Source organism: Saccopteryx leptura, chromosome 3 (genome assembly GCF_036850995.1).
Source record: "Saccopteryx leptura isolate mSacLep1 chromosome 3, mSacLep1_pri_phased_curated, whole genome shotgun sequence".
Classification (NCBI taxonomy): Eukaryota; Metazoa; Chordata; class Mammalia; order Chiroptera; family Emballonuridae; genus Saccopteryx; species Saccopteryx leptura.
The window spans coordinates 127,340,906-127,367,453 of NC_089505.1; the positions used below are offsets into that span (position 1 = coordinate 127,340,906).

Here is a 26,548-nt window from a genome sequence, read left to right on the forward strand (position 1 = left end):
ACTTATTAGCCCATTTGCATGTCTTTTATGAATTATATTTAAATCTTTTGCTTATTTTGAAAATTGGGTTGTCTTTTTTTATTATTGAGTTATAGAAGTTCTTTATATATCTTGGATACCAATCCTATGTTTTGCAAATATTTTCTACCAATCTGTGACTTGTCTGTTCATTTTCTCAATTGTATCTTTTGATGGTAGAATCTTTTAGTTTCCAAGTCTAATTGATCAATTTTTAATGGTTATTTTATGTTCTATTCAAGAAATCTTTGCCTGACCAGGCAGTGGCGCAGTGGATAGAGCGTCGGACTGGGATGCAGAGGACCCAGGTTCGAGACCCCAAGGTTGCCAGCTTGAGCGCGGGCTCATCTGGTTTGAGCAAAAAAAAAAAAAAAAAAAAAAAAAAAAAAGCCCAGCAGCTTGAACCCAAGGTCACTGGCTCCAGCAAGGGGTTACTCAGTCTGCTGAAGGCCCGTGGTCAAGGCACATATGAGAAAGCAATCAATGAACAACTAAGGTGTTACAACGCGCAATGAAAAACTAATGATTGATGCTTCTCATCTCTCTCTGTTCCTGTCTGTCTGGCCCTGTCTATCCCTCTCTCTGACTCACTCTCTGTCTCTGTAAAAAATAAATAAAATTAAAAAAAAAAAGAAATCTTTGTTTACCTCTAAGACCCCAAAATATTATATTTTTTCTATTAGTAGCTTTATGATTTTGACATTTTCATTTAGGTCTATGATCCATATCAAATTAATGACTGTGTTTGGTGTAAGATAAGGACTAAGTTTAATATTTTACCATATGGGTATCTAATTGTTCCAATACCTCTGTTAAAAAATGAAGTTTCTTCTCCAATGAGATTTAAAATTATTTTGGTGCCTTGGTTAAAACTCAAATGACCATATAAGTGAGGTCTAGTACTGAATTTTCTATTCTGTTCCTCTGATCTATTTGTCTATGCTTACATTGAAACCACATTGTCTTAATTATTATAACTTTAAAATAAGTCTTGAAGCCAGACTATGTTAGTTCCTCAAACGTCAAGGTTGTTTCAGCTATTCTAGACTCGTAAATTCTCATATGAATTTTAGACTCAGCTTGTCAGCTTCAAAACAGCCTACTGTGATTATGATAGTGTCAACATAAGAAATGTCCAAACCTGAAAGAATTTCTATGATAATTGTTGGGAAGCAAAATCTCAACTGATCGAGAAAATATGCTGAGAAATGGCGGTCTTACCACTTTTTTTTATCTGTCAGAATCAAAGGAAAAGATGTCAGGGGGTTACATGAAATCCATTAGTGATAGATTAGGGAGGTGGGAGAAACCAAAGCAAGGAAATCTCTGGAATTGGACAAAAAGTGAATCAAATAGACACATACTACCTTCACATATGTGGGGTATAGGGTAGTTAACAGTTAACAATCAACATAATAATAGCAATAATGGGTTTTTGGTCTCCGCTCTGCTGTAGTGGTTGTGCTTTGGGCAGGGGTCTGGGGGAAGGAAATTACCTTGATATGCCAAATACATGTTATCAGAGATGCAAAAAAACCCAGACAGGCTCAGTTAAGGAAAAGATGGACCTTTATCAGGGAAAAACACCAGCTTAAGACACAACTAGCTGTCACGAACTGCTTTTAGTCAGAAAATTTTAATTTCAGTCTTTTCTATGTAGTTACCGTAGGTCTCTGAGTTTGTCAGGTTTAGTAAGTGGCCCCCTTCTGTCCACACTAGGGATGTTAGTGTGGCCAGCTAAATATTAGTAAGGGAAGGAAGCAGAGGGAACCAGACATTGAGCACAAGAAACTAGGGAAGGGAGAATTAAATATTTAGCTTAATAAAATTGGGAAGCCTGCTTCAGAAGGAAGTTACAGCATTCCATTTACTAGGTTGCTATAGGATTTACAGGTTTGTTCACACTCCAGGTGCCTGGACTATAGGGGTGAGGTGCTTCCACTTTAATGCAGGTTCGTTGGAAGCCAAAATGGTGGCCATAGAGGCCTGTCAATCTAGCCTACAGGAAGGGTCTGATTGGTTAGTGGGAGGAATGAATGCAAGCCCATGAAAGATTAAGAAGCTGACTGATTGATTTGAAGAAAAGCTAGTCTTTCCTAGCCCAAGATAATATATACCCAAACTTCTCTCCCTTGGAAACCTGTGCTTGCCCCGTTTGTTTTTGAGTTCTCCAAGCAGTCATTTGGCCCTCAGAGTTGTGGGGGCTGTTGGCACCTGTAGGCCAACAGCCACACAAACTCCCAAGTACAGGCTCTGAGCACAGGCCTGGACACTGCCAACTCCAGTGCAGCTGAGAACATAGACTGTGCTGAAGGACAAGGACAAAGACTGGACTGGACTAAATTCTGATATGGATTGGATCATGGCATGGAATTTCTGGATTCTGATCTTTATACTACTCTTGATAAAGACAAGATTGATTTTTCTCCCTTGGTAGAATGGATGGAGATGAGATACTGGGAACCTGGGGACAATCTTTCATTTCAACCCTGAATAAATCTTACTGTGAAAGCCTCATCCCCTTCATACACGAGTCTTGTGGCATGCTTTCCTTGCGACTCCGTAAAAAGGACACCATTTTCACTGGCAACAGGTTTTGTGCTAAATCTGTGGTAGGCAGTAGACAAGAACAGAGCAAGGATAATAGGCCAGGTACAGAAGGCCGTCAGGTGGAAAGCCTCGGTGCCTGGGAATGGGGAAAACTGGGAAAACAAAGACCTCACCGCCCCCCCCCCCCCAACCTCTCCTCCCCTAGCATAACACTGGTCATGTGGTTTAGATGCCCTGACCTTTCCTATCACTGTTCATGAAGTTCAGATCCTCCCCTGACCTTTTCCCCCCAGCATTCAGATAGTCATGCGGGTTAGTGGCAGAAGCCGATCAACAGCTGCTGGTTGACACAGTCACAGCAAAGAAAATCAACAACTGCTGGTTGACAGAGTCATAGCAAAGAAAAGGTGCAATGATACTTTCCCCTTTAACTTTTTGAATTAATTTGGTTTTTTATCCCCCCTTTTCCGGGTGTGTGTGCTATCATTTATGGCACAGGGATAATAGCACCGTGCTTTCCCTGCAGATTAGTAGTAATTTCTCTGGAAATGAGACAGAGGGTGTGAGTTCCACAGAAAAGCCTATAAACTCCCTTGCCTGGGCCCATAGACATAGGAGGCTGGCTATGATATCCTTGGAAAAGGGCTAAGTCTGTGGGAAAATTCTCTCCTATAAATCATATTAGGAAAAAATAGATTGTGACTTATGAATAGGTAGAAAACAGTAACTATACACAAAAGCACCTTTCAGCCTTCACCTAATCCATTACTTTACCTCCCTAGCCTTTTCATATAATATAATAGAAAAACTTTCCTTTCCTCTTGCATACCTGACCTGCAGGTAGTGGAATGCTCTGAGAAAAATTAAAGTTAGAACTTAACTAGTATATGAATATAGTAGACAAATAAAATTTGACTAGACAATAGGCCATTAGGTAAGGTAGAGTTTATTAATCAATACTGACCTTTTAGAAGCTTGCACAAAAATTGTTGTTGCTGTTTTCAAGTTATTGTATAACTGTACTTAGAATGACTTACCACCTGATTTATAGCTTATAGAAATGTATTAACCGTTGCCTAGAAATATGTAACCATAGTGAAACAAAAACAATTATTAATCAATGCATTCTATATACCATGTGATTGTAACAGTGTGTGTCTATGAAAATAAAGCTGTACTAGCCATTGGCAGAGATGCCTGGCAGTGAATGCTAAAGAATTCGGCTCTCTCACTCGTTTCCTGCCAACACCCTCTCTTCCTGTGGGACCCCTGGATTCCCCCTGGGGCTGGACCCTGGCAGGTTAGATCCCCCCTTAGAGGGGGAACGGAATAAGGATGTTAGAGAATAGCCCTTAAGCATTAAACCCCCAGGACAATAAGATTCTGATCCCCATCAAATTCGTCTAGGCCACTGTTGTGTTTCAGCTCCAGGTCCAGAAAAGCAGCAAAACCAGACAAGTGACTCCATAGCTGATTTCAGGACCAGCTGCATTGATTAATGAGCCCCTGGCATTGACCAATCAGCTGATGACTATTCTGTTGAGATCCTCCCCGGGACCTCCCCTAAAATCTCTACCCTGAAAAGCCCTTAGGACAAAGGGTCCAACAGCCTTACCTCCTGAGAGCCTGTGTCTTTCCCTAACCCCCAACTCCCCCCCCCCCCAGACATGTTACCTTTACCCTTCTTTCTCCCAAGCTCCAGGGGCCCCTTCTTTTGCCTCTGCAACTTGTTTCATGAGCCCATTTCTTCTACCTCTATGACTTTTTAAATAAATTTTCCCTTATAGTTTGAGTCTTGACTCGAATTCTTTCCTAGCCAGAATTTAAGTATACAAAGGTTGCTGAACCCAGGGCCAGTCTAACCCCGCCGTCTAACACCTGGTGCCATTTTCAGTCTTGCCGCTGCCAGCAAATCAATTTGGGGAGAATGGACATCTGAACATTATCAAGTCTTCCAATTTGTGGTACATCTCTTCATTTGCTCAGTTCTTCTTTAATTTCTCTTAGTCGTATATTACAGCTTTTAGACAGAGGTTTACAGATTTTATGAGACACATTTCTAGTATTAGATATTGTCTGATGACAATGTAAGTGATATTTTTAAATTTTCACTTGCCAATTTTTTTGCTAGTATAGTATAAATGTTCCTTATATCCTGCAACCTTGCTAAATTTACTTATTAGTTCCAGTAATTCTTTTTGGATTCCAAAGGGTTTCCTAAGTGAACGCTGTATCATCTGAGCCTCAGTTTCTCATCTGCCTAATGGGCATAATATTAATTAGCCGTTTTAGATTGACTGCCTGGAGAGAGTTGTACTTCTTACATTACGCTCCTTGCACTTGAGCTAGTACCTAATCAGCAAGGATTTGGGCTCAGAGCCCAGAGCCAGCAGCTGCTCTCTGTGAAATCCCCTTATCACTTTAATCTTCCTTAGTCCTCACCTTTTTCCCAGAAAGGCAGGAGCGATCTCACCTGATGGCCCGGCCTTGGGTTCTGAGAGAGACTGGGTGAGTCTGGAAGGAGATACTGTATCTGGGAGAGACCTTGACCCACTTACCACCCAGAAAGGCAGGGGGGCTGGGACCGAAGGGATGATAGGGTGGGGGGATGTCACCAGGTGAAGAGGAGTGAGAGCACTGAGCAGCACTGAGCCAGGTGTGGGGGCAGGGCTGGCTGGCTTCCGGAGCCTATGAGTCTGTGCCCTCACACAGGGTCCCTGCGGTCAGAGGGGGTTAGTGCTCTGCAGTCAACATCTTGAAATTCTTAATAATATTTCAATGGGGAAAAGGGAGTACATTTTCATTTTGCACTGGGTTCTGCCAATTATGTACCAATCTTATATGGGGTGGGCATAAGACTGTCACCACAGGAGCTGTAAAAATGACAGAGGGCAGGACTGGTGTTGGTCAAATAAGTTTGTAAATATGATATATATGTTTGCTCGCTTATAGTTTGCATTGTGTGTTGGGGACAAGCTGTAAGCAGGCAGGGTCGTTATACCCTAAGGCTTAGTTTTAAGACTAAGCCTTTCCCACCCTAAGTGACTTTGTATCAGAGACTTCCTTGTTTATATATTGGATTAAAGGTTTTGATTTCTACACTATAAAATGAGACAGACCAGGAGCTTGCTCTCTCTCAGTTCCTGAGATTAGCATTAGAGGAAAAAGCGGAGAAAGGAGAGCAGAGAAAGGCCACGTGGTGGAGAGGAGAAGCAGCCAAGATGGTGGAGTGCTGAAGGAGAAGCCAGTTTGTGCAGAGAGAAGGAGATGGGGAACAGAGGTGAATAAGACTGGTGAGGTAGAAACTTTGATTCTAGGAAACTCAGATAAGTCAGTGGCTTTGGGAGTCCTGAATGGAAGGGAAGTGTTTTCCCACTGTGTGTATTTCTTGCCTGCCGGGTGCAAGCTAGGATTAAAGGTAATGAATGGCCAACCAGTTCTTGGCTCCGTTGTTTCATTACCGTCTGTCCGAATCAAATGTGAACCTGCATGGGCCAGGTGGCTGTGATGGTGGTCGCGGCTACTGGCTTTTCAACTGGGGTCATGAGTTATCCCTGTGTTGGGCAGATAAAATGTATTATGCTCACTTTGTTAAAAATGGTGCTGCCCATGTGAGGCCGTTGCCCAGGTGATATTAATGTGTGTTGAGAATCCTTGTAGCCTGGGGCTTGGTTTTGGGATTAAGCCTTTCCCACCCTTTTTGATGTGGGGTGGTACAATCCAATCATGCCTCAGAGAAGTGACTTTGTATTAGAGACTTCTCTATTTTGTATATTGGATTAGAGATTGTGAAGCTACAATATAAAATAGGGGCAGAACGGGAGCTTGCGCTCTTGGTTCCTGGAATGATTAGCATGAGAGAGCAGAGGGAGCAGAGCGGAGAGCAGAAAGAGGCCATGTGGCCAGAAGAAGCAGCCAAGATGGCGGAGTGCTGAGTGAGAGGCCAGTTTGTGCAGTTTGACGCTGGAGAAGGAAGGAAATGGGGAACTGAGGAGAATAAGGCTGGTGAGCTAGAAACCTTTGATTCTAGGAAACTCGGATAAGTCAGTGGCTTTGTGAGCACTGAATGTGAGTGGGTTTTGGAGCCCAGTGTGTATTTTTACTTGCCCACCGGGTGCAAGCTAGGATTAAAGAAAATGGCCTATCAGTTTTTGGCTCCATTGTTTCTTTACCGACTGTCCGAATCCAATGCAAACCTGCATGGGCCAGGCAGCTGTGATGATGGTAGTCCTGGCTACTGGCTTTACACCCTGACACTGCCTGACCCTGGACAAGTCCCTTTCCCCCTCTGAGTCTCAGTTTCCCATATGAACAGCAAGGAGGGCAATTAGATGTGAGATTGTAAAGCCAGGAGCCAGGGCCACTATCACAGCAGCCTTCTGGCCCATGCAGGTTCGCATTGGATTCGGACAGTCGGTAAAGAAACAGCAGAGCCAAAAACTGATGGGCCATAGTCTTTAATTCTAGCTTGCACCCGGTGGGCAAGTAAAAAATACACACTGGGCTCCAAAACCCACTCACATTCAGTGCTCACAAAGCCACTGACTTATCCGAGTTTCCTAGAATCAAAGGTTTCTAGCTCACCAGCCTTATTCACCTCTGTTCCCCATCTCCTTCCTTATCCCAAATACAAACTCTACACAAACTGGCATCTCACTCAGCACTCCACCATCTTGGCTGCTTCTCCTGGCCTCCTCCACGTGGCCTTTCTCTGCTCTCCTCTGCTCTCTCTTCTAATGTCCCAGGAACCAAGAGCCCAAACTCTCGTTCCGCCCCCATTTTATATTGTAGCTTCACAACCTCTAATCCAATATACAAAATAGGGAAGTCTCTAATACAAAGTCACTTCTCTGAGGCATGATTGGATTGTACCGCCCTACGTCAAAAAGGGTGGGAGAGGCTTAATCCCAAAACCAAGCCCCAGACTACAAGGATTCTCAACACACATTAATATCACCTGGGCGACGGCCTCCATCTTTAACAAAGTGAGCATAATACATTTTATCTGCCCAACAGAGATGTAAATGATTTAGAATGGGGGGGGGGAGACTAGGAGAGTTCAGGGCAGAGGACTTTTCTTGCCCACTTCCCATGCCCACTCCACCTTTCCACCCCTGAGCCCTCCCTGGGGCTAATCTGATTAATCCTGTGGAATGTGCTGATGGTGCCAACCGGTCCTGGTTCTCCCTGCAAACACTCTGCTTGCATGGTTCAGGGGTCATCATTCCTCTGAGGACTTGGTTGGCATCCTGGAGGGACTCCAGTCCCCTACAGGCTGTGGGACAGTGCACCCTCCCCCACACCTGATCTCTCCACAGAAAGCCAATCTCTCTTTATTTTTTTTAATTTTTATTTTATTTTACTTTTTTAGATTTTACTTATTCATTTTTATTAGAGAGAGAGGGGAGAGAGAGAGAGAGAGAACAGGGGGAGGAGCAGGAAGCATCAACTCCCATATGTGCCTTGACCAGGCAAGCCCAGGGTTTTGAACTGGCGACCTCAGCATTCCAGGTCGATGCTTTATCCACTGTGCCACCACAGGTCAGGCCACCAATCTCTCTTTAAAGATCTCTCCCTATTGGGGAATAATGGGGCAGATCAAGATTGCCGGAGGCTGCCTTCATAGAGCCTGGTCCAACCACAGATTCCATGAGTCACACAACAGAGACAGTGGTGACCCTGAAAAACTGGGGGAGTCGCAGTACTCCTGGTCTAACAGAGCTTCAGCCATACCTGGAGCCTACAAAAGCCCATCTAAGTTACCCTGCAGTGAGTCAAACTGTCCGGACCTTTACATCCTAGCCATGATCAGTCCCCAGTTTGCCCTTCTGTGAAATGGGGGAAATGATAGCTCCCACCTCCTAGGTTAGAAGGGTTAAATGAAAAGCCCTGGGCTCACAGCTGCCATCTACAATGACCCCAGGAGGCAGTTCTTCCTTGGGGGAAGCCAAGGCTCAGAGAGAGCAGGCAACTTGGGAAGTTGCTTCCCAGCAAGTAAGGACAGAACCAGGACTCAAACCAGATGTGCCTGATGCCAGAGTCTAAGCCCAAGATAACTGGCCCAGCTGAACTCTGGGGCCCAATGGGTGCTGTTCTCCTTACCCTACTCTGCCCCTCTCACCTCTCTGGCCTGTCCCTGTTCATCTCCTTCCCAGCCATTCCCCATTGGCCTTCCCCTGCTCCAAACCTCAGACAGGCTCTCCACATCCTGTGGGACCGCCAGGGGGCTGCCTCGCTCCCCTTCCCTCCCGAGTCTCAGGGCCTCCCAGGGCACCTCCCTGACTTACTCTGCCTCCATGACTCTGCCCCTATTGTTTCCATGCCTAGAGTGCTCACCCCTCATCTTGCCTTTTGAACTGATGCACACCAGCCCAGATGTCCTAACCAGACACTTTCTTCTCCTTCAATTGGCATTTCCCCCCCATCTCTGTCTCCTAAAGGAATCAGTTTATATCTCTATCTCAGCTGCCTTGGGTCTGGCATGAATTTGTTTTCCCCAATTGACTAAAACTTCCAGGAGGGCAGAGGACCGCTTCAAGTTAGCTTTGACACAGCCAGCTGTGTGACACGGGGCTAGCCACTTCCTCTTTTCTGAACCTCAGTTCACTTATCTATAAAATAGAGCTAATGACCCCAGCATGTTGCCAGGCACAAAACAGGTGTTCAGTAAAAATGCTGACTCTGAGCCTTCAGCCTGTATACAACTTGTATCACTTACAGGGCTTAGCCCAAAGCTTACAAACTCTCCATGCTCAGCTGTCCTCTTTGTTTTCAACTGTACATTTTCTTTCCACACTTGCTAGCCCTCAGTTTTTGTTCTGTCAAATTGGCTGTCATAACACATGCACACAGCAGGTTGTTGTGAAGACAAAATGAAGCCGTGCTTTCGGGGGCCAAGTGGAGGTTTTGTGGGAGTGCTGCTTCTTTCTTTTCACCCTTCCCACCAGGAGACACCTGGACCTCCCACGTGGCATCAGCCAGACAGCATCCCTCCAAGGGCATCAGCTGCTCTTAACCCAGGAGGGCTGTAGCAGGGGGCAGGAGGCAGGAGGCAGTCCCAACCACAGCAAAGGCAGCTCTCTGTGCCTGGACTGCGGATGGAAGCAGGGCAGCTGCTGCCTGCTGACACTCTGTCCTCATCCCCCACCCCCTTCCAGACTTCCTCTCTTCCTCCCCCTTCTCCCTCCTCCCCCTCCCCCTCCCCCTCCTCCTCCTCCTCCTCCTCCTCCTCCTCCTCCTCCTCCCACAGCCCCACCCACAGCTCCTGCAACTTGAGACCTCAGGCTCAGCTCCTTCAGGTTCACTTTGAGGAGGCAGAGCTCATCACCAGACTCTGGGGCCTTGGCAAGTCCTTGCAGTGCCTGGGCCTTGGGGGTTAGCCAGGGCCAACTTTGACAACCTAAGAACTTGGAAAGCAAAATTTCCCCACCTCCCATCACACACAGCTGTGAAGATTACGAATGTTGACTCTGAAGCCAGCCTTAGCCAACATTAGCCACAACTGGCTGAGTCTTTGGGCAAGTTATTTAACCCTCTGTGACTCTGTCCTCATCTCTAAAGCGAGATAATAGTACCTACCTCATGGGGTTGCTTTGTGGACTAAATGGAGATACATGTATGGGTTTAGGGCAGCAGGGCCCCCAGCGAGCACTCAGTAAGAATGAGCTGTTGCTATTTTATCCCTGTCCTGTGAGTGGTCAGGACAAGGACTATGATTCCCACTGATAGTAGCTGAGGCCCAGGAAGGGGACACGACTTCCTAAGACCACAAAGCATCACAAACCGCGCAGGACCTCACTCTTGGCCTCACTTCCTAGACCAGCCCATCAACCGCCACACCAGCTCTACCTCACAGTCCTCTGGGACTCCTGAGAAACTCCTATTTGCTGAGTGCTGGAGGGAGTCACACCAGCACAAGACCGGATGGGTCTCGGGCCACAGGAGGGAGAATGTAAGGAGAGAGTACTTTACATGAAAGTTACAGATGAGATGATGGAGGCTCAGGGAGCTCAGAATGCTGGTCCAAGCTTACACAGCTGGCATGTGGCAGCCAGGTCTCAACCCACTTCACTTGAGTCCTCTGGCCCAAAACAGATACTTTTCAAGGATACCCTGATTAGAGCTCACCAACTAGGCATCCACTGTCTCCAAGACTTAGAAAGAAACCCGACTTAAAAAAACCCAAGGATAGGCTCAGGCGCTCATTCCCCAGCCAAAAATCTCCCTCCTCCCTCCGTTACTCCTGCCCAGGGCTACAAGGCCCGGCCCTGCCCCTTGCACCTGTCTAAGTGCAGAGGAAGAATAAGGTCTTGGCAGCCCCTAAAGAGTGCTGCTGCTACTGATGATGACACAGGGCAGGAACGCCATTTGAGATAACGGTTTATGTTTTTCTCCTGATGTTTCTCCCGGTTCTTCCCTCTTTCAAGTAAGGGCTCTATTTTCCTGGCTCAGAAGAGGTTTGTGGTAGGGCCTAAAGCAGAAGTTGCTTGCTAAACACTTCCCTTCCAGGGGTAGATTTCAAGAGCTTATTACATTTGTGAGGGGGTCCTCTGGGGAAAGCTTGGGGAGAGGGTACCCTCTGAGGGAAACTCGGGGAGAGGGATAAGACAGCAGCCCTGCATGGGTGGGGGGTACATGCGCCCTGAAATAACAGGAACTCAGGCAGAAAAGGCACGTGGTTCCAGCCCCTCCAGAGACTGGAGGACCCACATGGCCCTGCCAGCACCAGGAACTAGGGACAGTAGGACTGGGCAGTGACTGGTGTGGACCAATCTGTGCCTTAGGCTGCCCCACAATGCCCTTCTCATCATCATGAGGTGATTAAGTTGATTCCTAGAAAAAAGCTGGAAGGTAATACACACCTGCAGGACTTGCTTTGTTTACCTCGCCTCCCACACTTGGTGACTTGGAGGGGCTGTGCTGTTATCCTTGCGGAGAGAGCAAGTCACCTACCTGAAGGCTCTTGCCCAGTCATGTGGAAGGACTGCTGGCATTTCACAGAAACACTTGTGTCCCGATCTGCCCCTCATTCGGATGTGTTTTCTTCAGGCAACAATCCCATCCCTGCAGGAAGTCTTCCACTCTCCAGGCTCCCCCTCCCACCCGGCACCTCCTCCACCTTATCTCCACAGGGCTCCCCTATCTCACCCGTGCCTGCACTCCACTCCACGGGGCTCCCCACCCCAGTTCCTCAGGAGCCAGCCATGCTGAGAGACCAGCCTGGATCAGGAACCCTTTCCCCGGGTGTGTGTGGGGTGCTTCTGGGTTGGGGCTCCCTCTGGTCCTCTCAGCGTGACCCGCCGTTTCCCTGTCCCATGGTTTGCCTGCTGTTCTCTGAGCCCAGGAGTGAGACAGATCCCCACGCTGTGCCCCCGCACCACCCGGCCAGTCCTCGCCAGGAGCAATGCCCAGTGTAATTAACAACTAACAGGCTAATGCAGGGCCGAGCCACCACCTGCAGGCCGCCTGCACAAAATGGAGAAATGGTCGCAACCCGCAGGGCAGGGGTTGAGCCTCCCCTCCAGCCCCGCTCGCTTATCAGCCTGCAGTTTCATCTCCGCCTCGCGGAAAGTCGCTTAAATAATTTATTTACTCCGACATTATCACAGACCCACTCCTGGCGCGGCGGGAAGCGCGAGAGTGAAGGAAGCCGAGGCCGGAATGACAAGAGGGGCAGGCGGGCTCCTCTGACTGTGAACCCTGCACCTGTGTACTTGGCCACAGAGGGGGTTGGGGTGGGGGACAGAATGCCAGGGAGGGGGGAAAGGGGCCTCCAATCCCAGGGCCTGTCAATCTCTTCCAAGGCTCACCAGCAAAATAAGCAAAGTCACACCTCTCCTATTCCTATCACGAGATAAAGAGAACCCCCAAGTTCCCAGGGCACAGCGAGTGGGTCCTGGCACCTGCAGAGTCCTTCTCTCCCCTTCCACCAGTCGCTGCTGGCTAGGCAATCTCAGCTGTACCCCAAACCCGCTCAGAGGGGCACAGAGACCCTGCTGGCCTGTCTTCCTCCCTTTCTTCTTCCCTTTAGCCATGCCAGACATGAGTGTGCACGCTCTGGGAGCAGTGACCGAGACTAGGCCCTGTTCTCACCGGGCCTTGCAAATCGAAGTCAACAACAGACAAGGAAATGACTAAGCAAGGTAATTTATTGAGTTACCAAAGCAGGATGTTGGGGTAGAGTTATTCAGGTAGGGAGGCCACCTCAGCTACCAGGCAAGCCAGGAAGGGGAGGCTGAGCTGAGGCTGAAAGATGATGAGAAGATGTGGGGAAGGGAGTTTTAGACAAAGGGAACAGCAGATGCTAATGGAGAAACAGACCTCAGGATCAACTATTTGCCTTGGGCCTCCTGTGTCACCATCCTCTACGCTATATCATCCCTCCAGTCACCCCACGGCTCATTGCTGTTCTCCTTCCAGGCCCTATAGCTGAGGCTGGACAAGAAGCAGGTGTTGGAGACCTGGGGCTTGAGCCAGGGAAGGAGGAGCCTGGTAGACCAATGCAGAGCGCCAGGAAAAGCCTGGGCCAGGGCCACAGCATCCATTTCCAGTTCTAGATCTGGAATGAATGATCGAGGTCTGTGGTTAGCTTCCTGATTCCTTACTTGAGTTTCTGGGCCTCTGTTTCCTCATCTGTAAAATGGGAATAATGATCATACCTCCCATAGAGAATTGAGATAATAAAAAATAATAACACATTAATAGCATTTATTTGTTATTATGATAGCTAATCTCTTTAAAACACTACATATGTGCTAGGCACTGTTCTAAATGCAATCAAAATAATTATTGCAAAGTGCATAGATTGGAGCCTAGTACTCAGCAGGTGCTTAATAAGTGGTAGGCAAATGCACTGAATGAACATTCCCAGTTTTTAAGGACAAGTCCTCCCATCACAGATGAATATGCACAGGGGGCCTCCTATGTGCCAGGAATTGGGCCATGTGTATTAAATTGTGCCTTTCCTTCCCCGTCAGGTGGCGGGATACTATTGTAGGCCATCAGATGTGGGATATAAACAGTGGATGCCGAGGCTGCTGTAATATGTGTTATTATTGTTTTAACCCATCTTCCCACAGTTATTTGCTCTACACAGACAACTGACCATATTATGTGATGGGCTTCACACCACTTTGGGGACTGCAGAAGGGGAGGAGGTCTCATATGCTTTGCATATGGCTCACTGACAGCCTGGCACACCCTTTGATCAAATATTTAGGGCCTCAGGTGTCCTGTCTACAATATTAATGTGGTGGGCCAAAGGCCTTGGTTGTAGCCATGCTGCGGGCTGGGGCTTCAATAATGAACGAGGCCTCACCTGGAGGAATGTGAGCTGCTCTGGCCCGTGAATAGGACACAGACACCACAGAAAAACATCTGAGATGAACCCCTCACACGTAAACTCACACACTCGGAGCCATTCCGTTGTAGATGTCAGCACAGCATTTGGTAACAGTCATCTAGAGACTTTTTTAAAGCTTGTACAACTTTACCCCTGGGTTTTCCTTGAAGTCTAGATGAAGGGAATAATAAAAAAGTGGGAAAAACTTTATGTTTAAGAATATTTATTATTTATAATAAAAAATTAGAAATATTCAAAATTTCAAACAATAGGGATTAGTTAGGGAAGTAATAGTATAACCTCTGGGCAGAATATTCACTCTGTAACCATTAAAAATTATGTTTACAGGCCCTGGCCAGTTGTTCAGTCAGTTAGAGAATCATCTATAAATACCAAGGTTGCGGGCTCAATCCCTGGTCAGGCCACCGATGGGAAGCATACAATGAATGCACAACTAAGTGGAACAAGTGAATGCTTCCCCACCTCCCTCTCCCTTCTTCTCTCTATCTCTTTAACATCAGGCAAAAAAATATTATGTTTTACAAATAGTTTTAGTGACTTGGAGACATGATCGTGATATGATTAAATGAAAGGGCAGGATAAAAAAATGCTATATCCAGTTAACACAATTATTAAGATGACTATTTAAATTGGGCAGATTTCTTTATCCCTCTGGGCCTGTTTCTCATGAAAAACAGGCACAATCTCTATCACATGGCCTATTGTGCAAAAGAATAAGATGATATTTGGAAATGGCCTAGGTCCAACAATTCATGGTTCTTGCTATAAACATTTTAACAAAAGGGATTAGAAGACACTATCCCAAAACTTTAATGATGAGCTGTGCTTAAGCGGTAAAACCATGAACAATTTAAATTTTCATTTTTTCTTTTCTGTTATCCATCTTTTTTTTCATAACACAGTAGATTACTTATATAGTGAGAACATTTCTAATGACTTTTATTTTGCTAATTCAAAAAATATTTGTTGAGTGCCTACAATGTGCCAAGCACTGTTCTAGGCTCCGAGATATATAGATGAATAAGACAGACAAAAATTTCTGCCTCCATCTTGCCTAAGCCAGGGGACAATGAACAACAGACACAGTAAATAAGGAATTATGTAACTGCAAGAAGGTACGAAGGGCAGTTGAGGAAAAGAGAGGAAGTGAAGGAGAGTGTGTCTGCTTCCTTGAGGGAGGCAGGTTGCAGGACTGAAGAAGGTGGTAGGGGTTCCAGGTAGAGGGAACAGCCAGAGCAAAGGCTCTGAGGTGGGAATGTGCCTGGAGGGCACCAGAAACAGACAGGAGGCCAGTGAGGTGAGAACCAAGCAAGTAGTGGAAACAGGGAAAGGATGAGACCTGGTTAGGCAGAGCCTGAGGGCCACAGTACAGACTTCAGTGAGCTGGAAGCCATGCAGGGTTCGGAGCCCAAGGCAGCTGTAATGTGACCTGGATTTGATCAAGCTCATTCTCAACACTGAACTGAGAAGAAACTGCAGGGGACATGAACTGAAGCAAGGAGACCAATGGGCAACCCCTGTGAGTACCCAGGCCTGGGGGAGCTCAGGCCAGGGTGGGAGTGTGGAGGACACTGGCACCTGAAAGACGAGCCCATAGATCTGACAGACTGACTATGGGTGTGAGAGACAGGCTCCCAGAGTGATCCCAAGGCTTCTGGCCTGGGCAACTGGCAGGAAAAGCTGTCCTTGCAGATGGATTAGGAGATGAGGATGGAAAGCAATCATTTAAAAATAAACCAGCACAGCCCAGAGGGGTGTCCCATGTGCCCACAGGAGGTGGAGCCTGGCAAGGCTTCCTGCACGCCCACGGGGCAGCCCGAGCTGCAGCCCACAAGCCCATACGCCGGACAGAGCAGGTGCCCCAGTGCCCGAGGAGGTGGTGGCAGCAGGGGGCTGGCAGAAAGACCATACCTCGGGAATAGAGAGGCCACACATACTGGCCAAGAGTAAATAAAAGCCAGCCTAGGAGTGCAGCTATATTTACAATGGCATTAGGGCCCAGCAGAGGCAACCACAAATTCCGTATTGCCTGTAGCTCCAAGAAGGTTGCTAAGGGCCAGTCAAAAGCAGTGACCCCCACTGGTCTGCACCAGGTTCTGGCCAGGGAGGTCCAGAGCTGTTACATCCAGTGGCAAGATATGAAGAGCATCAGCTCAGGACCTAACAACCCTAGTTAGAGTGGTATCTTAAGGAAAGACTCCTCACACCTGACCCAGCTAAGGCATAGAAAACTCTGACACAAATAGAAAAAAGAGCAGTAGCAGCAGACAAGTAGCCCACAGAGGATTACAAACAGCAGCAGAGGCCAACCCAAGAATATGTAGAAACAACACAATTGAAAGCTGCAGGCAGACAACACCAACCCTATACTCAGCTAGCTACACAAACAGCACATCCAAAGGATCAGTCTATACAGAGACAAAATGGGAAGACAGAAAAATGCAATTCAAATGAATCAACAAGAGAAATCCCCATAAAAAGAACTGAATGAGATGGAAATAACCAAGATACTGGATGCAGAGTTTAGAATAATGATTATTAGGATGCTCAAGGGTTTTAGAGCAACAATAAATGGACATAATGAGCACCTAAACAAAGAGATAGCAAGCATCAAAAAAAGACATTGAAATCATAAAAAAGAATCAGACAGAAATGACAAACACAATATCAGAAATGAAGACTATACTAGAAGGAATTAAAAGCAGGCTGGATAAAGCAGAGGATCAAATTAGCTATTTAGAGGACAAGATAAGTGAAAGCACAGAAGCAGAACAGCAAAAAGAAAAGAGGATCAAAAAGTCTGAGAAAACTCTGAGAGCTCTGTGACAGCATGAAGAGAAACAACATTCACATAATAGGAGTTCCTGAAGGAGAAGAGAAAGAACAAGGGATAGAGAACCTGATTGAAGAAATCAAAGCTGAAAACTTCCCTAAATTGATGAAGGAAAAAGTCATACAAGTTCAAGAAGCACAGAGAGTTCCATAAAAAAGAAACCCAAAGAGACCTACACCAAGACACATCATAATTAAAATACCAAAGCTAAGAGATAAAGAAAGAATACTAAAAGCTGCAAGAGAAAAGCAGTCAATCACTTACAAAGGAGCCCCAATAAAGATGACATCTGACTTTTCAACAGAAACACTTGAGGCCAGAAGGGAATGGCAAGAAATATTCAAAATAATGCAAAACAAGAGCCTACAACCAAGACTTCTTTATCCAGCAAGGCTATCATTTAAATTGAAGAAGAAATAAAAAGCTTCCCAGACCACAAACAAAACTAAACTAAACTAAAAAACTCAAGAAATTCATTATAACCAAACCAATGCTGCAAGAAATGTTATGGGGCTTGTCGTAAACAGAACAAAGGGGGGAAAATCTAGTTAAAGAGGAATGTAGATTTAAAGAATAAAATGGCAATAAACAACTACATATCAATAATAACCTTAAATGTAAATGGATTAAACGCTCCAATCAAAAGACATAGGGTAGCTGTGTGGGTAAGAAAATAGGACCCGTACATATGCTGTCTACAAGAGATCCACCTCAAAACAAAAGATACACAGACTGAAAGTAAAGGGATGGAAAACAATATTTTATGCAAATGGAAATGAAAAAAAAGCTAAGGTAGCAATATTTATATTTGACAAAATAGACTTTAAAACAAAGGCTATAGTAAGGGATAAAGAAGGTAACTACATAATGATAAAGGGAGCAATCCAACAGGAAGATATAACTATTATAAATATCTATGTGCCTAATATAGGAGCACTAAATATATAAAGCAGATTTTTTTTTTTTTTTGTATTTTTCTGAAGCTGGAAACAGGGAGAGACAGACAGACTCCAGCATGCGCCCGACCGGGATCCACCCGGCACGCCCACCAGGGGCGACGCTCTGCCCCTCCGGGGCATCGCTCTGCCGCGACCAGAGCCACTCTAGCGCCTGGGGCAGAGGCCAAGGAGCCATCCCCAGCTCCCGGGCCATCTTTGCTCCAATGGAGCCTTGGCTGCGGGAGGGGAAGAGAGAGACAGAGAGGAAGGAGGGGGTGGGGGGGTGGAGAAGCACATGGGCGCTTCTCCTATGTGCCCTGGCCGGGAATCGAACCCGGGTCCCCCGCACGCCAGGCTGACGCTCTACCGCTGAGCCAACCGGCCAGGGCCTATAAAGCAGATTTTGATGGACATAAAGAGCAAGATCAACAGCAATACTATAATAGTAGGGAATTTCAATACTCCACTAACATCAATGTATAGTTCCTCAAGAAAGAAAATTAACAAAGAAACAGCAGCCTTAAAGGACACACTAGATCCACTGGATTTAATAGATATCTTCAGAACCTTTCACCCTAAAGCAGTAGAATATATATTCTTTTCCATGTACATTCTCTAGGATAGACCACATGTTAGGACACAAAATGAGTCTTAGTAAATTTAAGAAGATTGAAATCATATCAAAGCCCTGGCCGGTTGGCTCAGCGGTAGAGCGTCGGCCTGGCGTGCGGGGGACCCGGGTTCGATTCCCGGCCAGGGCACATAGGAGAAGCGCCCATGTGCTTCTCCACCCCCCCTCCTCCTTCCTCTCTGTCTCTCTCTTCCCCTCCCGCAGCCAAGGCTCCATTGGAGCAAAGATGGCCCGGGCGCTGGGGATGGCTCCTTGGCCTCTGCCCCAGGCGCTAGAGTGGCTCTGGTCGCAACAGAGCGACGCCCTGGTGGGCAGAGCGTCGCCCCTGGTGGGCGTGCCGGGTGGATCCCGGTCGGGCGCATGCGGGAGTCTGTCTGACTGTCTCTCCCCGTTTCCAGCTTCAGAAAAATACAAAAAAAAAAAAATCATATCAAGCATCTTTTCTGATCACAAGGGCATGAAAACTAAAAATCAACTACAATAGAAAAACTGAAAAACATTCAAACACTTGGAAACTAAATAGCATGTTATTAAATAACAAATGGGTTAACAATGAGATCAGAAAGAAATAAAAAAATTTCCTTAAAACAAATTAAAATGAACACACAACAACTCAAAATTTATGGGACACAGCAAAAGCAGTCCTGAGAGAGTTCATAGCATTACAGGCATACCTTAAGAAGCAAGAAAAAGCTCAGATAAACAACTTAACCCTGCATCTAAAAGAACTAGAAAAAGAACAGCAAGTAAAGCCCAAAGGAAGTAGAAGGAAGGAAATAATAAAGATCAAAGTGAAAATAAATGACATAGAGGCTAAAAAAATATATATATAGAAGATCAATGAAACCAAGAACTGGTTTTTTGAAAAAGTAAATAAGATTGATGAACCTTTAACCAGATTCACCAAGAAAAAAAGAGAGAGGACTCAAATAAATAGAATTAGAAATGAGAGTGGAGAAGTAACAACTGACACAGCAGAAATACAAAGGATTGTAAGAAAATACTATGAAGAACTGTATGCCAAACAATTATACAACCTAGATGAAATGGACAAATTCCTTGAAACATATAATCTTTCAAAAATCAATCTGGAAGAATCAGAAAACCTAAACAGACCAATTACAACAAATGAGATTGAAACAGTTATCAAAAACTCCCAACAAACAAAAGCCTTGGTCCAGATAGCTTTACAGGCGAATTCTACCAAATATTCAAAGAAGAACTAACTCCTATCCTTCTCAAGCTATTTCAAAAAATTCAAGAGGAAGGAAGACTTCCAAGCTCCTTTTATGAGGCAAGCATAATCCTCATTCTTTTTTTTTTTTTTTTTTTTTTTTCATTTTTTCTGAAGCTGGAAACAGGGAGAGACAGTCAGACAGACTCCCGCATGCGCCCGACCGGGACCCACCCGGCACGCCCACCAGGGGGCGACGCTCTGCCCACCAGGGGGCGATGCTCTGCCCATCCTGGGCGTCGCCATGTTGCGACCAGAGCCACTCTAGCGCCTGGGGCAGAGGCCACAGAGCCATCCCCAGCGCCCGGGCCATCTTTGCTCCAATGGAGCCTCGGCTGCGGGAGGGGAAGAGAGAGACAGAGAGGAAAGCGCGGCGGAGGGGTGGAGAAGCAAATGGGCGCTTCTCCTATGTGCCCTGGCCGGGAATCGAACCCGGGTCCTCCGCACGCTAGGCCGACGCTCTACCGCTGAGCCAACCGGCCAGGGCTCTCATTCTAAAACCAGGCAAAGACACTACAAAGAAATAAAACTATAGGCCAATATCCCTGATGAATTTAGATGCTAAAATTCTCAACAAAATATTAGCAAAACAAATCCAACAATACATGATAAAAATTATACATTATGATCAAGTGAGATTTATTCTGGGGAGGCAAGGCTGGTACAATATTCGCAAATCAATCAATGTGATTCATTATATAAACAAAAGAAAGGAGAAAAATCACATGATTATATAAATAGATGCAGAAAAAGCATTTGATAAAATCCAGCACCCATTTATGATCAAAACTCTCAGCAAAGTGGGGATACAGGGAACATACCTCAACATAATAAAAGTCATCTGTAACAAACCCACAGCCAACATCATACTCAATGGGCAAAAATTAAAAGCAATCCCCTTAAGATCAGGAAGAAGGCAGGGGTGCCCCCTTTCACCACTCTTACTTAACATAGTCCTGGAAGTCCTAGCCACAGCATATCAGACAAGAAGAAGAAATAAAAGTCATCCAAATTGGAAAAGAAGAAGTAAAACTATCATTATTTGCTGATGATATGATACTGTACATAAAAAACCCTAAAGTCACAGTTAAAAAACTACTGGACCTGATAAATAAATTCAGCAAGATGGCAGGATATAAAATTAATATTTAGAAATCAGAGGCATTTTTATACACCAACCATGAACTGTCTGAAAGAGAAATTAAGAAAACAACCCCCTTCATTATTGAAACAAACAAACAAAAAAAATAAAGCACCTAGGAGTAAATTTAACCAAGGAGGTTAAAGACTTGTACTTGGAAAATTATAAAACATTGATAAAAAAAATCAAGGAAGGTACAAACAAGTGGAAGCATATATCGTGTTCATGAATAAGAATAAACGTCATTAAAATGTCTATATTACCCAAAGCAATTTATAAATTCAATGCAATTCCTATTAAAATACCAATGACATACTTCAAAGATATAGAACAAATATTCCAAAAATTCATATGGAAACAAAAAAGAACATGAATAGCCTTAGCAATCTTGAAAAAGAAGAATAAAATGGGTGGTATCACACTTCCTGATATCAAGTTATACTACAAGGCCATTGTACTCAAAATAGCTTGGTACTGGCATAAGAACAGGCATATAGATCAATGGAACAGAACAGAGAACCCAGAAAGAAACTCACACCTTTATGGACAATTGATATTTGACAAAGGAGGTAAGAGCATACAATGGAGTAAAGGAAGTCTCTTTAACAAATAGTATTGGGAAAATTGGACAGCAGCCTGCAAAAAAATGAAACTAAACCACCAACTTACACCATTCACAAAAATAAACTCAAAATGGATAAAGGATTTAAATGTAAGTCGTGAAATCATAATCATCCAACATCTCTTGCAGCAATATCTTTGCTGATTTATCTCCACAGGCAAGTGAAATAAAGGACAGGATGAACAAATGGGAATATATCAAACTAAAAGGCTTTTGCACAGCTAAAGACAATATGAATAAAATAAAAAGACAAACCACACAATGGGAGAACATATTTGACAATACATCTGATAAGGGGTTAATAACCAAAATTTATAAAGAACTCTTAAACCTCAACACCAGGAAGACAAACAATCCAACCAAAAAATGGGCAAAAGAAATGAATAGACACTTCTCCAAAAAGGACATACAGATGGCCAATAGGCAAATGAAAAAATACTCAATATCACTAATCATTAGTGAAATGCAAATTAAAACCACAATGAGATACTACTTCACATCAGTAAGAATGGCGCTCATCAACAAAACAACACATAATAAGTGCTGGTGAGGATGTGGAGAAAAGGGAACCCTCCTGCACTGCTGGTGGGAATGCAGACTGGTGCGGCCACAGTGGAAAACAGTATGGAGATTCCTCAGGAAATTAAAAATGGAACTGCCTTTTGACCCAGCCATTCCACTCTTAGGAATATATCCTAAGAATACCAAATCACTGACTCAAAAGAAGAAATGCACCCCCATGTTTATTGCAGCATTGTTTACAATAGCCAAGATCTGGAAACAGCCCAAGTGTCCATCAGTGGACGAGTGGATTAAAAAGCTGTGGTGCATATACACAATAGAATACTATGTGGCCGTGAAAAAGAAGGAAATCTTACCTTTTGCGACAACATGGATAGTCCTAAAAAAAAAACTATTATGCTAAGTGAAATAAGCCAGGCAGGGAAAGAGAAATATCATATGACCTCACTCATTTGAGGAATCTAATGAACAATGTGAACTGAGGAATGGAACAGAGGCAGAGGCAGGATCAAAGGGACCAGAGGGAAAGTGAACAGAAGGAAAGGGGAGGAGAGGATGAGATCAGAGAAGGGAAAGAGATTGGTGAAATTATATATACATAACACAACGTTATAGAGAGCAGGAAAGCAAATCCTGGAGGGAAGGGGGGAGAGCGTTGAGGGGAGGGGGACAAGGGAGATGTGGAGGGGAACACGGGGGTGGGGGGATGTATTCGGTGGGGCACTTGAATCTATAGAAACATAATAAATTAAAGTCAATGAAAAATATAAAATAAAATAAATAAACCAGCACAGAGGGAGGAGATTTGGTGTGCAAGGTTCCCGGGCTGAAAGGAGCCAGGGAGGGGTGGCCGTACCCTGGGTGTGGTGGGTCTGGGGGAGCCCCAGGGCCGGGTGACTAGTGAAGGAGGCTGAGCCTGTGATGAGGAGAAGCCGCTGGTGGCCGGGTAGAAACAGTTCGGGGCTGGGCCACCCTTTCCCCCATGGGCTTCCTCTATTCCAGCAGGAGTAATGCTGGGACTATTCTAGAAGCCTGGAGCCTCTCTAATACAACTTCCACCCCAGCAGGACTTCCCACTAGAGCTTTCCTGCCAGAAGGTCCCTTGGTCCCTCAGCCTATGCCCTCACACCTCTGGGAACACGGGCAAGAGGCGAGGAGGAAGTCAACTTCCTCCACTGTTCTCGTCCTTACCCCCCACTCCTCTCCAGGGGTCCACCCAGCTTCCTGGAGACTGTGCCCAGGCAAAGGCCTCTCCTGCCGTGTCTTTGCCTGGAGGCCCAGGAGCCTGGAGTGGAGAGGCCTGGGAGGACACTGAGCTGGGGGGGGGGGGGTTAACGCCTAACTCAGTCTTCTGCTATTAACTTGTGCCTTCACCTGCACCTTCCAAATTCTATCCCTTCACCGTCCACCATCCTTCCATCTTACTCACCTGTCTGTCTATCCTCATCGTCAAAACCCATCTAATTGTCTTCTGTTCTCCCATATACCCTCCCCTGCCTCAGACAGAGCAGATCTGAATACTTGGCCTGGCCCTCTGCTAGCCTTGTGCCTGAGACACACTCCCTGCCCTCTCTGTCCCTCAATTTCCCCCTGTAAAATGAGGGCATTGATACGTATCTACCTAGCAGTGGTTGTTGGGAACATCGCATAACACCTTGCAGAACACCCACCACACATCTGGGAACAGCCAGCACTTGAGGGTGACATTTCCCTTTCCTTTTGTTTTCAGGGTGACATTTCCCTTCCCTTCTTCCATCCTCTCCAGAGTAAAAGATACTTCTATGGCATCCAGACCCTTGTCCTGGCCCCTCCCACCCATCGCCGCCCCGCCCACACACAGACCATGTGTCAGGTGGCCAGCAAGGAGTAGAGGAGAGTGCTCCCGAATATTTCATTCTGGGAAGGGACAGAAGAGGAGCAATAAAGCCTTAGGATAAAGGAACTCAATTCTCTCTCATGGTGAAATTTTAGGCAGCAGTTCATAGGTGAGGGGAGAATATTTGCTGAGTCATATTCCTGGCAAAGAAGAGTACTTTGTCAATTGTAGAATGCTGTACAAATGCAAGAATTGTTATGATTCTAATGACTTCTGTTTGCTTGATCCTCAAAATGATACAGGGAAGTGGAAGTGGCCATTGCGCTCATTTTAAAGCGGAGGAAGCCAAAGCTTGGAACTGGAAGTGGGCAGCCAGCCCTGACCCCTTCAGAGCACCTCACCCACCTCCACATGTGTCTCTGCCCCCAGTGGAGCCCCACAGACTGATGCTCTTGTCCCGGCATGAGAGAGCAGCCCTCTGCTTCTGCGGACTCTCCATGCCAGGTGGTCCCAGTCCTGCCTGTGCAGAATGAAGATTGTACCTTACAAATGTCACTTGTCATGAGGCAGTGGTTCCCCCTGGACTGCCTCCTGCCTGACTTCATAAAAAGCAATTTATGATGTGTCAGGTAATGGCAGGAGCTACGAGGAAGGCCCGCCCTGCACCGCCTTGGGCATCTGGCTGAGATGGTAGGCTGCCAAGCAGGAGGACTAGGAACTTTTGATTAAAGCTGGGAAGGAACAGAGCCCGTGGGCCAGCTGAGCAGAGAACCAGAGACCTTGAACAATGCTGCAGACTTCAAAAGGGCCTACCCAGCGGTGGGATTCAGCCAGTTGGCACCAGTTTGGCAGAACTGATACTTAATTTTTTGTTGAGTTCAGTGAACCAGTTGTTAAAATGGCACTTGTAATCAGGGTTCTCTCTAAGGTAGGTGCCTGGGCAGCTGTCCAATGTGGAAATCACAAATTTACTTTTTTTAACGTTCATCTCCACAACAGCGTATTCTAAGTGCCCATAGTCATGTTCATTCCGTCCATAGGTGAAAAATACTGCAAGTGAGGACTCCAATCAAGAAGCAATATGGAAATATCTTAACAGTTCTATTGTTTTTTGTCAGGTATCATTTAATATTTTTTCATTAGTATTTAAAAAATATTTCTTATAATCTAGTTTTGGTATCTCTTTTATTGTTCTTATATAAGTATTAAATGCATGAAATAATAAACTACCTTTTGTATATCATTTTTTTATACTTAAAATGGTCATTAGGGCAGAGAACTAGTTGTTAAATTATTTGAATCCCACAACTGAGCCCACCCCAGTCACACCGGCCAGCAGGGTATCCACCCTGAGATGCCTCCAGTCTAACTGCTGAGCCAATAGCAGGGCTAGCAGCACCTCCCAGAGCCATCTCTGCCCTCCACGGAGCCCCCAGCTCAGGGGGTGGGTGGACAGACCTCACTGTAATGGTCTACATGCTAAGGATTTTGGACTTAATGAGGCAGAGGGTGAGGGTGGGGGTGGCGGAATCTATGTAGTCTTTCTGAACATCTGGATAGCTTTGAGAAGAGTTCAGGGAAATTCTTTTGGAATAATAGATGAATGACAGGTTACTAAGGAAAGCAGAAAATGTCACCTTTGAGATTGACATCAGAGCGGCCAATGTGGGCCTTCTCAAATCCCCGCTTTGATGTTCTCTGTGCCAGAAATAGAACCTTTTCAGACATCCATCCTCCATCCATCCATCCATCCATCCATACATCCATCTGTCCATTCATACATACAGAGTCACCCTATGTCCAGCTGGAGGCTCTGTGAAGCTGGCCTGAAGAGCACCTCAGACAGGGCCCAAGGGGCAGGCCCATTGTTGTGTGTCTGGACAATAACCATGATAAAAATGGTGATGCTTACAGCATTAACTGGGTGCCACGAACTGTGTTAAGGGTCAGACACATATTCCCAGCAGGAACTCCCCAGAACAATCCCATGAAAGTAGATCTCATTAGCTCATTTGCAAATGAGAGCACTGAGGCTGAAAGAGATTAATTGCCTCATCCTAAGTCCTATTATTTATGAATGTTATGGTTAGGACTTGATTCCAAGTCCATGTGACCCCAAAGCCTATGCTCCCAAATCATTCTAAAGTCTGTCATGTGGGGGGGGGGGGGCTTTGGAAAGAAGGGACACAGTATGGCCATGGTGTGTACTTGGTGTGTGACTTATGGATCACATGTCAAGTGCCCCTCTGCCGACTCATTCTCTTGTTTAGTCCCCACACCAGGGCCACAAAGTGGGTGGCCAGGGCTCCTGGTGTGTATGGGAGCTCCCGCGGGAACCAAGCCAAGTCTTTAGAAGGACTCTTGGCATATTGTAGCATGAAGTAGTTCTTCAAGTGGCCAGATTTAGTGTCTCCAGGTTGGAGAGAGGCAGCCACAGCACATTAAAAATGACAGTGAAGAGTGTAAATTATCAGGCACGGCTGCTTAGGTTTATGCACTTTGCCCATAATTCTTGCTCTGTTCTGGTATGATCAGAAATGAATAACGTCCAAGCTTGCCCATTACCATGTGGGGGCCTGGCGTCTTCCTGCTTACTTATCCTTCCTAACCCACTCGACAATTTACAGGCCCTCCAAAAAGCCACCCTGCCACTTCACCTCCTAGAGTTTTTCAGCTGAGGATCATTTCTCCCCCCTGCCGGCCACGGGGCAGAGAATGGAGAAAGCTGAGAGTTCAGCTCGAGCCGAGCAGGGAGGCCGGTTGGAGCAGCCCCCAGTAGATTCTGACACAACCCCTCTGTGGTCAGTTCCCTCCGTGACTCAGAAGAGCAAGGAGTCAGGAGGACAACTTGTCAAATGACCTTCAGTGCCCCTGAGCCTGT

The 26,548-nt window shown here is 45.8% G+C and overlaps 1 long non-coding RNA gene across 1 annotated transcript; it reads left to right on the forward strand.

Annotated features, from left to right (window-relative positions):
- The first annotated feature begins 5,018 nt into the window (after positions 1 to 5,018).
- Positions 5,019 to 24,893, forward strand: LOC136397675 (uncharacterized). Its single transcript, XR_010749895.1, has 2 exons — positions 5,019 to 5,076; positions 23,970 to 24,893. It is a non-coding gene; the product is annotated as an uncharacterized lncRNA (long non-coding RNA).
- The last annotated feature ends 1,655 nt before the right edge of the window (positions 24,894 to 26,548 follow it).